Here is a 17,461-nt window from a genome sequence, read left to right on the forward strand (position 1 = left end):
AACATATGCATATTGTAAACATGGTGAACAGAAAGACAGAGACACAGAAGGCCTCTGTGGGGTGGCATTTAAAGTAAAGAGCCACTTGCAAACGTAAACCATAGTTTCAAAACTCAAGACAGCTGAAGACTGCAGGGATGGGAGGAGCCAATGCTGGCCAGGAAGGTGCTATGGGAACCTCCAGGGGTTCCACTGCCCCTTGGCTATCCAGAGTGGAGAAGGAAAAGCTGCCTGCATCTCTTAAACACACTTCTCTTAACCTGTTTCAAGAACTGAGAAATGTTATGGATGTAGCCCAGTGGTAGAGCAGTTGCCCAGCATCTGTGAGGGCCTGAGTTCAATTCTTAATACCGTAATAAAAATAACAGCAACAACAACAATAATAATTAATAATAATAATAACCTGGGTGGAAGCAAGGGTTAATTTATTGCTTACGCTTCTTTGAGCACTGAAACATGTAGGATTTTTAAAAATATTTTATTATTATCTTATGTGTATGTGTTTTGTCTGCATGTATGTGAGTGCACTGTGTCATGCAATGCCCACAGAGACCAGGAGAGGGAGTCAGAGTCTCTGGAACTGGAGTTATAGATGTTGTTAGCTACCCTGTGGGTGCTGGGAATCAAACCCATCCTATGGAAGAACACCAAGTGTTTTTAACTGCTGAGCGTGTCTTCAGCCCACATGTAGGATTTTTAATTTAGTTTCTTCATACAGCAAGTATTGAAATGCTATACAGTAATTACCTTTTTAAAATGAATACTCTGCCCTTAATAGTACCTGTGCCTAAGAAATTAGGAATCTAAACATACAATCAATGCTTTGTTTAATAAAGTTAAACATAAACTACTTTAAATGTTAAAGACTTAAAAATACTCACACACAACAAGTAAACAGCTTCGATCTCTTTTTTATCTCTACCTTGTTATTTCCACAGACTTAATCTGAGAGTTGCCGTTGGGTAGTGTAATTACTGATATTTTTATTTTTATATTTCTAATTTTCTGTAATTTTCTAAATTACCTTCAATTTTTTAAAAAGAAGTACTTTATAATAACCCAAAGGCAGAAATGAACTAACCTTTCTGTTTAAATCTCAAGAGCCAGGGCTGGAGAGTTGGCTCAGTGGTTAAAAACACTAGCTGTTCTTGCAGAAGACTCGGGTTCGAATCCCAGCACCCACATGGCAGCTAACAACCGTCCATAACTCCAGTCCCAGGTGATCTGACAGCCTCTCCTGATCTCCACGGGCATTGCACGACAGGGGTGCACTTACCTACATGCAGGCAATACACACATACACAAAAAATAAAAATAATAAATAAAAATTTTAAAAAATCTTGAGAAATGAGACCCGGGGGTGTGAAAGCAAGGAGAGGTCCTCTGTGTTACTCCAGGAGTACGGGCATCTGCCTCCCGCCTTTGGCTTTCAATACCTGCAGCAGAGAGTGCTGTCATGTACCTTCCTCCATTGACAGAAAGGCCATGCTACCTGGGTGCTCTCCTCCTTTTTCCTTTGTGAGACTTCCATTCCTTGATCCACCAAAGGGAAGTAGAACTTTCTACATGAATATGGTAGGGATAAAGAGTTCAAGGTTGTCCTCAACTATACAGAGAATTTAAGTCCATCACCCTGTCTCAAAAAAACAGAAAAATCAAACCTTTTTTAAACTAGACCAACATTTTCAGAACTGACACATATTCCTAGGATGCAGTCATATCCACCTCTTGAATGACTAAATGAATCACTAATAGCTCAATCTTTGATAAAGGCTTGCATATCATTTTACATTTCATTATAATATTAGCCATTATGTAAAGTCACATGAGCAATATAAAATACGACATCAAAGATTTAAAAAACAATATAGTGTAATTGATTGACTTTAAGGTTTTTCTTTTTTGCATTTTAATACTTGAGAAAAATTGGAGTCCCTTATGACTGAGGCCTCTTACCTCTGTTACTGGCTCAGTGGTCACATGGTACTAGAACCACCCCCCACCCCTTGCCCCTGCTGCTGATTCATTGATTCCTCCCTGCGGTGGACAGGCTCTGAGTTGGAGTCCAGCGATCCCACCTCCTGTTATTTGTGCTCATAAATATCCCCCTTCCAGTGAGTATGGCATGAATTAGTGACCTACTTTCAACTAAAAATGACAGCTGCCAAAAGATGCCACTTCAGAGATTAGGTTACAAAAACACTATGCCAGGGGCTGGAGAAACAGATCAGGGGTTAAGAGCACTGGCTGCTCTTGAAGAGGACCTTGGTTAGGTTCCCAGCACCCACATGGAGGCTAACAACAGTCCGTAACTGCAGTTCCAGAAGATTAGACACCCTCTTCTGACCCCTGCAGGCATTGCAAGACACAAGTGCGCTTATACACATGCAGGCAATATACTTACACATAAAATAAAAATACTAAATAAAATGTCTTAAAACAAAACAAAATGACGTTGGTATCTACCTTTGATGTTCTGTTTTAGGGTGTCACCTGCTCACTCTGGTGAAAACAGCTACCTGTTATGAACTGCTCTATAAAAAGACCACATAACAGGGAACTGAGGGCAGCCTCCGTAATACGGAGCCAAAAACTCTGCCCTCATTTACAAGCCTGCCAACACATAAATCTTCTCAGCAGCCCAGTGATCAAACTTGGACAAAATCCTCCCCCAAATAACCTCTGTAGCCATAAACATATCTTGTACACAGCCTGAGATGCCCACAGCCAAAAGACCCAGATACACCAACCAGCCTAAATCCTGGACCCACAGAAACCATGAGATAATAAATGTTTATTATTCTAGGGCAAGATTTTGAGGGTCACTTTGTTATGGAGCGATATGGATGCATTTTGTTATGGATGTGTAGTACCATCAGTTAAGATTAGCATGATTTCAAATATACTTGGGGAGTATAATTACCATTGATAATGTCTTTAAAATATGTATTACAGTCTTATTTTAGAACCAAAAGGCAGTCTAAGTGTAAAATAAACAAAATAAATAAAATAAACAAAAGACACTAAATAAATAAATGTGAAGGGTTATAAAGATGGCTCAGCAGTTAAGAGCTTTGGCTGCTCTTGCAGAGGACCCAGTTTGTTTCCCAGAACCCACATGGCAGCTAACAACCATTTGTAATTCTAGTTCCAGGGAATCCAACACCTTGTTTTGGCCTCTATGGTCACTGCATGCATGGGTAGACTTACATACATGCAAGAAAAATTGCCATACACATAAAATATAAATAAGTAAATCAATCAATCAACAAATGAATAAACAAATAAATAAATCGAATCAAATCAAATGCACTGGAGATATATCTATATCTATATCTATATATCTATATATATCTATATATGTCTTTTTGAGACAGGGTCTCCCTGTAGCCCCAGCTGACCTGGAATTCACAGAGATCCTCCTGCCTCTGCGTCCCAAGTGCTGGGATTAAAGGTGTGTGCCACCACACCTTTTAGTTGTAGGTATCACCAGGAGTTCTAAATTATTTTGCCAAACCGAAACCAAGTGCTTTAGTGACTAGATCTTATGATTCCCCTGCCACAACACAATAGTGTAGTCAAGGATGCCCAAACAATGGAAGCCTATCATTTTACAAGTCCAGAAACAAAAGCTAAAGATCAAGATATCAGCAGAATGGCTCCTCCAAGGGCTTTGAGGGAGGACGGTCCATGCCCATGTCTTCGGCCTGTAGGTGGCTCATTTATGCTTTCCTCCACCCTTAATTCTGTGCCCAAATTTACCCTTTTTTGAGGTTGCCAGTCCTATTGCATTAGGGCCCACACCACTATGCTTCCCTTCCTCCAAACACAGTTGTACTCTATAGTTCTGGATGGTATGACTTCTTATAAATTGTGGAGGCATGAGGTTCAAATCATAAAGCATGGAAAATAATTCACATGTTCTAGAGGGTAAGATGTGGACATCTTCAGAGGTCCAATATCATGCCTCTGTTGAAGGTGGGTAATGATGAAGAAGCCATGGGGAATTTCCCACAAGCTCCTGCTTAAGCTGCAAGGCATTTCTGTGAGAGAAGTGGAGAAGATGGCAAACTTAGAAAAATGTACAAAGAATATGCTTTGGACAAGGAACGACCCCCAACTTGATTTCTTACAGTATAATGGGCCTATTGTCTGGCTTTCAGGACGGTTCTCTAATCCCTGCTCTGGCCCTTTAGGGGCACCTGCTTTCAAGTGAACATAACTCAGCAAACATCAGAGCTCTGGTGAAGGGCACTGCTGGTGAAAGGAATACCCCCTTTTTAGTCATTTAACCTACTGTGTACTGGGCAGTTTTAATGGTTTTCAGATGAACCATCTTACAAAAATTTCAAAATTTTGTATTATATATAAAAATCATCATCTTCATCTTGTAACGAAAGAAATGAGGCTCAGAGAGTGGATCAGAAAGGCAGAGATTGACTCTGGTCTTGCTCTGGCCCCAAAATCCTGCTCTTAAAGGGATTTCTTGTCTTTATTTTCAAGTTGTGAAGCCATCTTGAGGAGATGCTTCCAGTTCATAGGAGCTGATGATCACTTCAAAGCATCTGGAATGTACAGCATGTTAGGTGCTCAGGAGACTACAGAGATTCTTAATTATTCTATCTTTCTGAGGAAGGTGGTCATCTGATTTAATTCCTTTTCATTATAACAATGCAGGGGGCTATAGAGATGGTTCAGTGGTTTAAAGTGCCTGCTACCAGAGTTTGGATCCTAGCACCCACGTTGATGACTGACCCCTCCTGTAAAGTCAAGTTCAAGGGATCTGACATCCTCTTCTGGCCTCCCCCCCGCTGCAACATAAGTATAATTTTTTAAAAATCATAAGAAAACAATAGGTGTGTGCATATGTCTGGTGTCTGTGTGCATATATGTTTACTATGTGCTGAGCACTTAATCTACAATAACATGTTTGTCCAGAACAGCCTGTTTCCTCCGAGGGGTGGGGCCTGCTGAGGAGAATTGGCTGTGGAGAGCTAGCCATGGGAGAAGGGCCTTTCTGTGCCGTCTTGGACAGGAGCTGTGACAAGAGCTCAGGGCCGGGTGCATGAGAACAAATGGCTGGGACACTTACCAACCTGGGCTGAGACTACAGGCCCACAAGGCATGGGTGAAAGCTAGTGGTGACTGTGGGCAAGCCGGGGGAGCTATCTGGAGTGGTGGGCTCCCGATCTGGAATGGCGGGCTCTGAGCCGTGGCACGGAGCTGGACACCCGGTGTTTGTCTCTTTGTGAGTTACTACCCCTGCCATGGTATACACTATAATGAAGTCACATGAAAATATGTTATATGGTTTGTCTGATAGCACAAGAGACCCCGAGAGAACTTGGGCGACAATGTGAGAAAGGGATCCTTATTTATACCACAGTATGTAGAGTAAGAAACCAAGGTAGAGTAATGTGGGTAATGTCACATGGCTGATCACCCTCATCTTGGATGTGAACCCCCGGGATCTAGTCCTGGAGTCTGCCCTTTTGGGTGGAATTCATGACATCTATTTAATACACATTTTTGGAGGGTTCATTTCTTGTTCTCTTTCTAAAATATAACCAGGGACTAAAGGACATGGACAAGAAACACAGCAGATTGCAGTGACTTCAGCAAAGCCATGGAACATGGGAAAAACTGGGGAACAGGATACTGTTTAAAGGGTGCTAACTGTGGGCTCTAGAGGCTGTAGAGGAGGGGATGAGAGGTCAGGAAAGAATGAAATCCAAGGAGTGCATCAGTCTTGGGGGGGGCTGAAATCAGCCTTTCTTCACTGCTTATGCAGCGAAGACGGAGGCAGATGAGAGCTAAGCACACTCCTTATCAAGCTGGAGACTGTTACCACAGGAGAGTCACGAGGTCTGCCAGATGACCCCCACAGTACTTACACTTACCCCGAATAAAGCCACCCTAGACCCGGCAGAAACCCCTCCTTAGGAAAAGGTCCTTAAAAAGCAGCAGGGAACCCTTACCATCTGACATCCAGACAGCTTGCTCCCCCGGGGAAGACTGGTAGAACTGAGCATCTGCAGTTACCCTTCCCACATCTGTCAATCAATGCATCCTTCCACCTCCTCAGGCAGGCAGTGTCCCTGCCAACTGAAAGTGGCTTCCAGGAAGAAGTGAATCCATAGAGGCAGACAGACTCCAGAGAGTGAACGAGAGTGCTAAAGGGCACTGAGCCCTGCAAAGGAAGCACCTCTCTGATACTTAGCTCCGTGGCTCTGTGGGGATGGGGTGCCTCTGCTGGTCCAGTTATGCACCTCCATGCCCCACCACGCTGGACAGAGTTTACAAATGAGTGAGCTGTGACACAGATGCTGACCCAGTATCACGTGAAATCAAGGTTTTCCTGGGAACTGCGATGTCTTAACAGCTTTTATAAGCAAAAGCCGGTTGTATGTGTGGAGAGAAGCACAGTGACACAGAGGCCTGAGCTTTTAAGCCTTGCATTTTCTTTTGTCAGTTCGTTTACTCAATGTAATTGTAGCAATATCATGAATATTGCATCTAAATACCTCATGGATGGTTAATTCTGGAATGTAAGTACATTTTCAAACCATGAAGAACTCGATTCTCTTCCTCATTTCAGGAAATGGCATACTCTTGTTTTACGATGTGATGCTTATGCACGCAGGTAAGAGAGGATAGAAGGGTTTGGCTCTGACTTGCTTCTGTGTCCAACATGCTGGAACATTCCATCTTCCTCTTTAACTTCTTGGTGTTTGCGTGTAAAATGCAGACAAATGCAGAACATATTCAAATCCAATTGATAAATGATAAATTGATAAATGTCATGATTTGATTTTTAATATTTTTTTATCTTAGGTGCATGAATGTATTGCCTGTGTGTAACTGCACCCTTGTTGTGCAGTGCCCACGGAGGTCAGAAGAGGGCATTGGATCCCCTGAAACTGGAGTTATAGACGGTTGTTAGCTTCCGTGTGTGTGCTGGGAACCAAACCTGGATCCTCTGCAAGAGCAGCCAGTGCCCTTAACTGCTGAGCTCTCTCTCTCTCCAGCCCCTACATGTCATGATTTGTACTTTAGCTACATGACTCTCTAGTTTCATTTTATACTGTGTAATTAACTTTTCAAATTTTGTATGAGATAGTCATTTTTAATAAGTTACAAAACTTATAAAACAGTAAACATTATTGTATATCTATTGAAATAATTTTTATGCTTTTAATACAAAATGTTAATTTTTTCCATTTAGCAGCTTATTGCCTGAATCAAAGCGTGCAATGAAATATTTATTACTATCACAATAGGATAGACGATAGATCGATAACAAGATAATAGATGATTCTTAGGTAAGTAGGTGATAGATGATAGATGATATATAGATGATAGCATTTTAAAGAGTCACCAAAAATTCTTTCATAAGGAAATTATTCCAGATGAAAAGGGAAATAAGCCTTATCCATTTAGGGGGCTAAAAGGGTGACACATAAAGGTCTTTACTGGGGACCCCAGAGATGACAGAGCTGCTAAAATGTCATGTGCTTCTTGAAGCTGGTAGTTGAAGATGAGATGTGAGGGCGGAGAATTACTAAATGTTCCTTCTGTCTTCCCAGTGCCTATACGACCAGGAGCTTGTGAGAATCTTCAGATTGAATTGCCATTTTCTGTTCATGCGTATGTGTGATCTCCTTTAGACCAGGGACTGAATTTCATCTTCCCCCAAAATCTCTATCCATATACCTAGCACAGCAACGTGGCAGAAGAGGTAGCATTTCAAGCTGGCTCAACTGAACTGACTGAGTTGTAAGGAGAGGAAAAGCTTCTGGTTTTTGAATACAAGAAACCTGCTTATATCTTTTAATAAGGTCTAAAGGAGAAGCATTATCAAGACCTGCCCCTCGGAGGATGAACCAGCTTTGGTCTCGGCATATCTAAAATCAGAATGAGTGCCACAGTTTTGTACTGCCTTGAACGCACTACAAGTGTCAAGCAGAATCAGATAACATGAACGAAGAGGCCACTTAGAGCCTGCAATATTACAATTTTTGTAGCACTGATGTGTGTAATTAGGGGCAACGTTTGACAGAAGATGGGAAATAAGAGTAATACGTTGTTGGTCGCTGTTTATCCAACCCAACAAGTAGGCCATCGGCTATTTGTATGAAATCTTGTTTAACAGATTTCTTATCGGAATGAGCTAAGCCTCCAGGTTCCACAGTGCCCCCTCTGCCTGGAGCCAACCTGGCCCTTAGCAGGCATAGGCTCCATGCCTACAGACCAGAATGCTTTGAGGATTTCTAAGAATTTTGTAATTTCTTTCAAAACAACGAGGAAAAAAAAGTGAGGCTACAGAAAACATATAAATAATCAAGAATTGTGCAGCCATCTGTACACCAGGACAGTCACAAAGTACAATTTTAATTTATATATCTTGGGCTTCTGTTCATAACAAAATACCAGAGACAGGCTAGCTTATAGGTAAGAGCTTATGTTATCACACAGTTCTGGAGGCCCAAAACCTAAGCCACATGTTTAGAGGTTCCCAGGCATTCTCCCTAGGCTGCATTCCACATACTGGATCTGAGCGGCAGGACAGGCAGGCTGGAGGAAGTCAGCACATCTCCAACTGGAAGGGATGGAGTAAGATTGCTGCTTTTTCTTATTTTACTTATTTATGTTCTTAATGTATGTGTGCACGTGTGCTCCAGCTTGCTTCCTGTGTGTGTGTGTGTGTGTGTGCGCGCGTGCTCCCGCGTGCTTTGTGTGTGTGTGTGTGTGTGCGCGCGTGCTCCCGCGTGCTTTGTGTGTGTGTGTGTGTGTGCGCGTGTGCTCCAGCTTGCTTCCTCTGTGTGTGTGTGTGTGTGTGTGCACGTGTGCTCCAGCTTGCTTCGTGTGTGTGTGTGTGTGTGTGTGTGTGTGTGTGTGTGTGTGCGTGTGTGTGCATATATGGAAGCCAGAGGATAACCTCAGCTATTTCCCTTTGCTACTCTTCACCTCACTTTTTGAGACAAGGGACTCACTGAACCTGGAATGTGCCATCTCAGCCACACTTACTGCTCGGTGAGCCTTGGAATCTGTGGGTTTCTGCTACCCTCCCTGTTCCCCACCACAGCAGTGAGGTGTGATCTCCAGGGCGGAGCTTTCATGAAGGATCTCCAGGAGTTGGGACTGAGGTCCTCACACCTGTGTGTGCTAAGTGCTCTTGTAATCACTCTCTCAAGAGAATTACTAAGGCAAGGTGTTCTCAGAGAACCACCTTGATTCCTTTTACAGGACTACCCTCGTTGACCCGGGAACCTCCTCCTAGGCCTCACCTATAAAGACAACCTCTCCCTCTTCCCATGATGTCATCTTTGGTACTAAGCCTTTAACAATTGTGGGGAGTCATTACAGCAATTTCTAAGTCCTAGCAGATAAGAAGAAAGGGGTTCATTGAGGTGAAAGTAACCATTTAGCCCTGTGATCATGCAAGAGAACAAAGCAGATCACATAAAGGAAACAGAATCATGTTTTCGGAGAAAAGGAAATCATCAGATAACCTCTTAATCAAAGAAGGATGGATTGTTTGCAATGCATATAGAGAGATTGGAACCTGGGATGGGCTCCAGGGTAGACATGTAATGGCTAGCTGATTTGGAAGGACTCCCCAGCCTCCATGTTTGTGGACTTGACCCTGGCTTCCTCTCTAGCAAGCAGACAGCTATGGCTAATTAGTAAATCAACAGAAACAGAAACAGTCCTAGGCCTCAGTACAATCAAATTAGCAGAGTTATTTGAGGATCTCATTTTCACACAGTAATCATACTCTCTTTGTTTTGGTCAAAAGGAGTGAAAATTATCTTACGGAGCAAAGCCCTCCCCTGTAAGCAAACAGCTCGAAGAATGGCTTCCTCCCCGTCAGCTCTCTTCAATTCCAGGTGATCTTTTTCAATGAAGACAGGAATGCACACAATGCGCACTTAAGCAATACCCATCAAGTCCCATATAAGGAAGACCTTTTAAAAATACATTTGACTTTTAAGGTGACTCAGCACTAAGAGTCATTAGCACACCATCTAAATCAGGACTTGGAAAGTTTATTAAAATTGGATTTTTAACCTGATCCCAATTTCCACTGCTTGTAAAGAATCCCATTGGACTCCTTAATATTTATGCTATTAACCTGAAAGATTCAAATGCCCATTACGAGAGAAGAGGCTATATAGGGGAGCATTTTAGACAGGGAATCTTAGGTAAGATCCCCTGGAGTCCCAGCAGGTAGTGTGTATAGATCCTCAGCTCCTCAGAAGAAGCAAGCTTACTCAGCTCCTCATTCTCTCTGACTTTCCTCTCTCCCATCATGTATTTCGAAGAAAGAATAACCAACTCAACAACAGCAAATCATTCAGTTCCAGCAAACACTGGATTAGGAGTCTAGTTTTAGCTGGAAGGGGAACTGCCTGGATTAATGACTTCCTGGTGCTCCAATGAACTAATTCAATTACAGAATGGGGAAAGATGGGATTAACGATCCCTAGAACTATTTAAGGAAAACCTTTTATGAGCGTGTCACCTTGAACAAGTTACTTGACTTCTGTGAAGTACTGTTTTCCCTCTTATAAAAATGGGGGAATTATTTTTTTCTCAGAGGTTGCTGTCAGAACAGCAGGTACAGGCAGAGGAGGTAGCTGGGTAGGTAAAGTGCTCGCAATGCAAGCAATGAAGACTTGCGTTTGCATCTCCAGTGCATCGATGACCCCAGTACCGAGGACAAGGAGGGATACACAGATCTCTGGAGGGTCACTGGATAGTCTGTCTAGTGAAAGAGCAACCTCTAGATTCAGTGAGATCTTGTCTCACAATGAGAAGGTGGAGCTCCTCAGAGGGAGACATCAGCATCAGCGCCTGACCTCCACCTGAGAACCAGCAAGCACAGCTGGGCATTCTTCCTATACACGCACACACACACATACACACGTGAACATACGGGAACAGCAGACGCATCTTACACAATTCGTTTTGCACAGCACCTGGCACACAGCCTGGCTCTATCTTATCTGCCATTATTGCAGAGCATTAGCTCAACTCACAAGCCACCTGTTTTTGTTTCCGTATCGGTCTTTGGCTTTCATCTTCTCTGAATGTAACCGAGATGAGTGATTTCTAGGTGGATGGTGGATGGTGAGTGCTATCTTTACTGCTCCTAAGGGCAGGATTTGAACCAGTGACTTCAAATTATGCCCTGGTATCATGCTCTATTCAAAGAAAGTTTAGATTCAGCTTTATGGCAAAGCAGGTAGAGGCAGACACAAGTTCATTTGGGCAAACCAGCCAAGGACAACTGGTAATAAAAACTCAACATCCACTCAAGTGCTAAATTTGGGAGTCCAACCAGGAGGTTCACTGAGAACGTTTGTTTCTTCTTTGGTCTGTCTCATTTTCCTTCAGTAGTAGGTGGATGACTGGAGCTATCACTGTAGATGATGGAGGCAAACTTAATAACCTTGATTTCAGTACCTGAGGAGGGCACACCCGTTGGAAGTTGGAGTAATGTCAGTGGGCGTGAGCGTTTACTTTTTAAAAATATTTTATTTGTTATTTTTATTTTATATCTATGAGTGTATTGCCTGCATGTATGTGAGTGCACCTGTGTTGTGCAATGCTGTGGAGGTCAGAAGAGGGCTTTGGACTCCCCTGGAACTGGAGTTAAGGATGTTCATAGCTGCCATGTGGGTGCTGGGAATCAAACCCAGGTCCACTGCAAGAGCAGTTAGTGCTTCTAACCACTGAGCCATCTCTCCAGACCCAAATGTTTACTTTTTTCAAACAATTTAAAATGAGTTTGCTCTTCTGTAGACGGTTATTAACTCTTTGATTATGTAAAAGGAGCTTTCTCAAACTTTAAAAATTGTTGGGTCTGGAGAGATGGCTCCGCAGTTAAGAACACTGACAGTTCTTGCAGAAGATCTGGGTTCGAATCCTAGCACCCACATGGTGGCTAACAATTGTCCATAACTCCAGTTCCAGGGGGTCAGACAGCCTCTTCTGTCTTCCGCAGGCATTGCACAATATGGGTGCACTTACCTACATGCAGGCAGTGCATGCATACACATAAAAATAAAAATAAATATTAAAACAATTGTTACAAGGGCACTTTTTTAAAAAGCACAATTTTAAATATAAAAAAAATTTATGCTCTCTTTGGGCAATAGTGACATCTTAATTTTCCATGTATCCCTCATATCAGATGTCTGGAAAACATTTTAATAGCTTAAATACTAGCAATGTAGAGATGGTCTACAATACACTTGTATTTCAGTTTGTATAACAGGCGTATTTCACAGATAGTTGTTTCTCTTTATGGATGCTACCTAAATTCTCATTCTCTCTCTACTGAGACAGAAACTTGTCTGAAACAACCCAACCCGCCCTAAAAGAAATCAAACCAACAAACCTTTTAAAAATATGTTATTTTTATTTTTAATTTATGTGTATGAATGAGTGGATTACACGAATGCAGTGCCTGCTGAGGCCAGAAAGGGGCATTGGATGCCCAGGAGCAGGGGTTCCAGATAATTGGGATCTTCCCATTATGGGTACAGAACTCTAGTGGAACCAAACTCTGGTTGTGCTACCATAGCAGTACTTACCCTTAACCACTGAGACATCTCTTCAGCCAGTATAACCTGCAAACATTTGGGGAGGAGAATTATGTCATGGTTGGTCATGCCCAAGTCTCTTCTAATTTACTGAGGGCAGATAGATGGAAAGTCAGGTATGTTCCATGGTACAGTGCGAGTGTTGCTACGGCAGAGCTGAACTCTCGCATTGCGTGAACAGAAGTCATGCCCCGAGGACTTCAGAGAGGGGCCCAATTTCTAGAGGGTAGAACTAAAGCACAACAAAACAGTCACTAATAATTGTATTTACATAAACCTAAGAACATTGATCATTGATTGATCAATAAACGTTAGATGAAATCAAGAGATTCAGGGCAGAAGAGCTGGAAGGCCGGTGCTCAAATTCTTGTCACTCCCTAGGTAAACCTGGAGTCACTTCCACAAATAGAATGACTAACTGAGACCCAAAGTTCAACACTGGGATTTTATTTTCTTCCATGGGTTTATGATTGGTAACTAAGAGGCTGGTTAATTTGTCTGTGGCTTCCAAGGCACAAATAGCATCCTTGTTAACCCACCTTTGTGTCTCATACTTTAGACATCAAAATACACTGAGTCTTTTAGGGAAAGGTAATCTCAACCAACTAAGGACTATCAACACCCTCCCTTCTTGGAAGAATTCCTGATATACAGTATGGTTGGCGCCTGATGGAAACTTTTCAAAGACCATAATTTGCAAGGCTTCAGTCTTAGACCTCCATTTGACCACAACAGCCTTTTATAGGATTTGCCCAGCTTCATAAAATGGGGGAGAAAAAGCATTTCTTACATCTAATGTAAGTTTAAATGCTAAGTCTTTTCAAAATGCACCTTTAAGGTGATTTCTCTAATACCCAGTTTTATTTAACTGGACTTTACTCTGACTCAAGGATGTAGCTAGGTCGTTCAAACTCCTAGGAGCTTATTTTTCAAAAGGGAGGTTTGATCTAAGGCCTCCAGAATTTTCTGGCTTTACCTGTCACAGACCGTTGCACTGAGCATGCTTTGCTTTCTAGAAGGACTGAGGCTACTCTTTGCAACAGTTAAGGGGTCAGCTTCCTATAAGAGCCCTTCACTCTGATGAAAGAATATTAATTCTAAAAGCGGAAATGCTAAATATTTAACTTTTAATTTTTAGGATATGGAAGACATTAAAATAGATAAAGGCAACTTGCACTGCCTCAAACAGACCAGAGTCTCTAAAGAGAGTCCAGTTAGTTCCACACCCCGCCCGTCCAAATCTTAAGTTGAATCTCTGTGTGCAGGTAGGCTGTCACGCAAACCTTGCCAGCTTTCCAAGGCTGGCAGGGGCAGGTAGACCCTGATTAGTGTCAGAGCTGGCGTTTGCAAACCTAGTCACTTTTGCTAGAGCCGGGCTCAATTCTCTGCGCTCCTGAGTGAAGTTCGCATCCTTGCTCCGAGTAGAAACCAGACAGACGGTGTTTAATGGCGACAACGCACAGCTCTCCAGGCGGATCCCAGACCACTTGCAGCGAGGGGATCCGGGAGCTCAGGCAGCACTGGTGCCTAAGGTAGGTCACCTGCCGGTGGGGAACACGTGGTGCGAACATACGTGGGAGCTGTGCGGGTCTTGGGATGCTGGTGCGGAGCTGGGGAATGGGGGAACTGGTGGAATCCGGTCGGACCCAGCAGGGGTCAGGGACTGGGCGCTCCAGGTTTGCAGGGTTGAGGAAGTCACTCAAGCCACCCGCTCCACCGCCGTGGCTGAGCTAGTCCCTCCTCTTGTATGAAACCCAAGGAGCCCCAGGTCCAGGCGGGCAGAACCTGCTCCTTTAAAAGCTCGGCCAAAGCGTAGAGGCAGGGTCCCGCTCGGTGGCTGGGAGTCTGCGCGCCAGGACGCGGCCGGCTATCAATTGGAGGGACTCGGGGCAGCACCCGAGAGGACCCGGCAGCAGTGGGCGCTCGCGATCCTCCTCTGCCCTCCGCGCTCTCCCCGAGGGCCCGGCCTCCTCGGTCCCCTCCTCCGTCCCCTCCTCCTCCTCCTGCTCCTCCTCCTGCTCCTCCCTTCCTTGGGATCCAGCACCAAAACGCCGGTCTGCAAGGTCCTCTGCGCGCTGCAGCCGCGAGCTGCCGCCACCGCCGGATCGCTGCGTGGGCCAGGGTCCTCTCCCCGCTCGGCCACTCCGGCCACTGGGAATTCTCTCCTCGGGACGCGCGGGTGCTCGGCGGCGCTGCCCATGGCCCGCTCGGAGAACCGATTTAGGGAGCCCGACGGGCTGGACGGAGGAGCTGCTCAGGTGAGTGCCGTGCGCCCCGCAGGGACTGCCAGGCTGGGGAGTGGCACGCCCGGGCTGCCGCGGCACCTGCACCGGGTGCCCCGACCTAGCCCAAGTGCGGACTCCAAGGTGCGTGGCTCTCAGGCAGGTGGAGCGGAGGGCGCACGGAGCCGAGACTCCAGATCTCCTGACCGAGAACCTCAACTCAGGAATTCGCGAGCAGTCAGTTTCTGACTCCAGAAAGACATTCATTTCCTTAGCTGACTCCGGGGGCTCGATGCTGCACGCCCTGCGGCTCGGGTTCTCTCTAGGACCCTGTGCGGCCTGAGCAGGAGCGCTGCGCTGGGTACCCGGGTACCACCTGGGGCGGAGGACGGGTCGGCGCACAGCTGACAAGTCACTCCTGGTTGGGGCTTCTGGGGTGCGGAAGCCTTGGTCTGGTCGCCTTTGGGTTCCGAAGTAGTAGTGGGGAGATGAGGCATCTCCTGGGGTACTCAAAGAGGAAGGTGACCGGCGGGACCGTAAGTAGAAAACCAGTTACGCGCGGCTGTTGGTTTTTTTCATGTTAGTTTTTACTTTCTTTTTTTACACCTCAGTTTCTATTTCGGGTACCTTTGGTAGTGGGGGCAGCTGGGGATGTTGATAAGGGATGGCCGGCGCTGCCCCCGGGGGAAGCCGGTACTTGGAAGCAGTGGTTTACTCGCGGAGCCTGGCCTCTCCAGGTGTGCAGTCTCTGGGTGCTCCCTCTTCTGGCCCTAGCCGGTCCTGGAACTGGAAGGTCGGCTTTAGGACAGACAGAACCCTGGGAGCCCAGGCCACTGGCGGGATGGAGAAGCCCGGCTGAAGTCAGATGCTGGCCTGGGAGGCACTGGGCTCTGCCGGACTCCTCAGTTTCTCTCGGAGAGTGGACGTCTGCGCCTCCCCGCACAAGCAGGGCTCGTCCCTGGACCAGGACTTGCATCCTTCCAACCTCCACTTTGCAGAAACGCTCGCTCATATCCTCGCTTTGCCTCGCGTGAGACTTGCTCCTCCTCTTCCCCCCGCGTTATCCCCGGCTATTTTTATCCACAACTTGTGCTCAGAGGCTTTCAGGGGGTGTGGGGGGGATCCTGAGGAGACGCCAGATCCAGTCTTCAAGCTGTGCTCCCATAAACCATCTCTTACTAGCAGACATCATTCTTGAGGAGTAGCAGAGGGAGGCCAAGGGGAGGAGAGAGTGAGCTGTCTCTGCTTCTCTTCTCTCCAGGGAGGAGAGCCCGGCCAGCAAGACAGCACCTGGGCTTGGCTGCGGCCCCTGTGACTGGCCCTGGTCCCTGCCACTGGCTACCGGGAGCAGGGCCTGTGTGCTCAGGCCCTGGGTATTTGGCCAACTGCTGGAGCACAAACAAGGTTCTTCCGTCCCAGCATAACCCTCAAATCTCACGGTGTTTGTTGAAATTCAGTTACCAGCTTCCACCCAGGAGTTAATTGCAGGAATTCTATATTTTACTTTTCCATATATATATATATATATATACATGAAATACTAGTGAAATTATCTGAAAACATTGTATATAATCAAACAAATGCTCCATTTCCAGCTCCATCAAATCATATATGTAAAAGGAAGCTGATGGTCAGCATTTGTAAAGTAGTAATTCCCTTTGACTCTGGACTCTTCCTATCTTCTTTCCCAGCCACAGTGAGTGCAGCTGGAATCATCCAGACCTGCCGGTCTTTTGGTATTTCCAGCACTTGGTTTGTTTTCCCTTCATAGGATTGCAGGAATAGCCTGTTGGAATGGACCTTTGTGTTATGTAAGCCCCCTCCACACACCCCTGCAGCTGGGTGGGAAAAGATGCTCTTCTAAAGGAAGTTCTCTGGCATCAGTTACATAGACAGACTGTGACAGGGATGGACAACTTCATGACTAAGCATTCTTAGTCCCTGCAGTTAATTATGCTCCTGTCAAGGAAGCTCCCTTAGTGAGGAAGGCTGAGCTGTGCTTCTGGACTTCACGTCCACTGCCAAGTTGCGGGACATGCAATACATCGGTGTCTTTAAGATGGAAGATTTTTAAAGGAGAGGCTGGTGAGAAACTGGTGCTTTGGACTTGCAGATGGGGCTTGGGACTATGGGAGGAGGGCTTTTGTTGTTGCTGCTGCTGCTGCAGGTGCAAGAAACTTTATCCTTCCATCACCCCATCACCATCTTAAATCTTGTCAAGCAAAAGGAGGTTTCCCTTACTGGAACACCTTCACATAGTTAGGACTTGTCTTTTCATTCTCCAATGAAGAAATTCTCTTCCCTGAAAAATCCTAGGAAAAAGCTTTGTGGAAGCTTTTCTTAAGTTAAAATTCAGTGGAAACTTGAAAGGGGCTGCTGCACAGGCTGGCTGGTACCAGCTGCCTGGTCTTCTACATGGCCTGTCTGAGGCTAGAGCATCGACCCTGGGTGGCACACACCCACCACAAGGACTGAGCTGTGTTCTCTCCTTGGTAGTTATAGTTTAAAGGCCAGGACAGTCAAATGTGTGGATGCTCAGAAAAATCTGACCTGTGCCTGTCGTGAGTGCCTTGATACCAATTCCCGGACCTGAGCCGAATCCAGGACACATATGTGAGGTAGCTATGA

The 17,461-nt window shown here is 45.2% G+C and overlaps 1 protein-coding gene across 2 annotated transcripts in view; it reads left to right on the plus strand.

The window, feature by feature from the left end:
• Nucleotides 1-14,660: 14,660 nt before the first annotated feature.
• Nucleotides 14,661-17,461, plus strand: part of Hs3st1 (heparan sulfate-glucosamine 3-sulfotransferase 1) — a 31,584-nt gene continuing 28,783 nt past the window's right edge. Inside the window, exon 1 of one of the 2 annotated variants that reach the window (XM_008826893.3) lies at nucleotides 14,661-14,869. The gene's annotated coding sequence lies outside the window, so the exon portion shown is untranslated. Of the gene's footprint in view, nucleotides 14,870-15,253; nucleotides 15,370-17,461 lie in introns of those variants that run through there. The other variant, XM_008826894.3, reaches the window with a different exon arrangement.

Source organism: Nannospalax galili, unplaced genomic scaffold (genome assembly GCF_000622305.1).
Source record: "Nannospalax galili isolate Female #2095 unplaced genomic scaffold, S.galili_v1.0 scaffold271, whole genome shotgun sequence".
NCBI classification, from domain to species: domain Eukaryota; kingdom Metazoa; phylum Chordata; class Mammalia; order Rodentia; family Spalacidae; genus Nannospalax; species Nannospalax galili.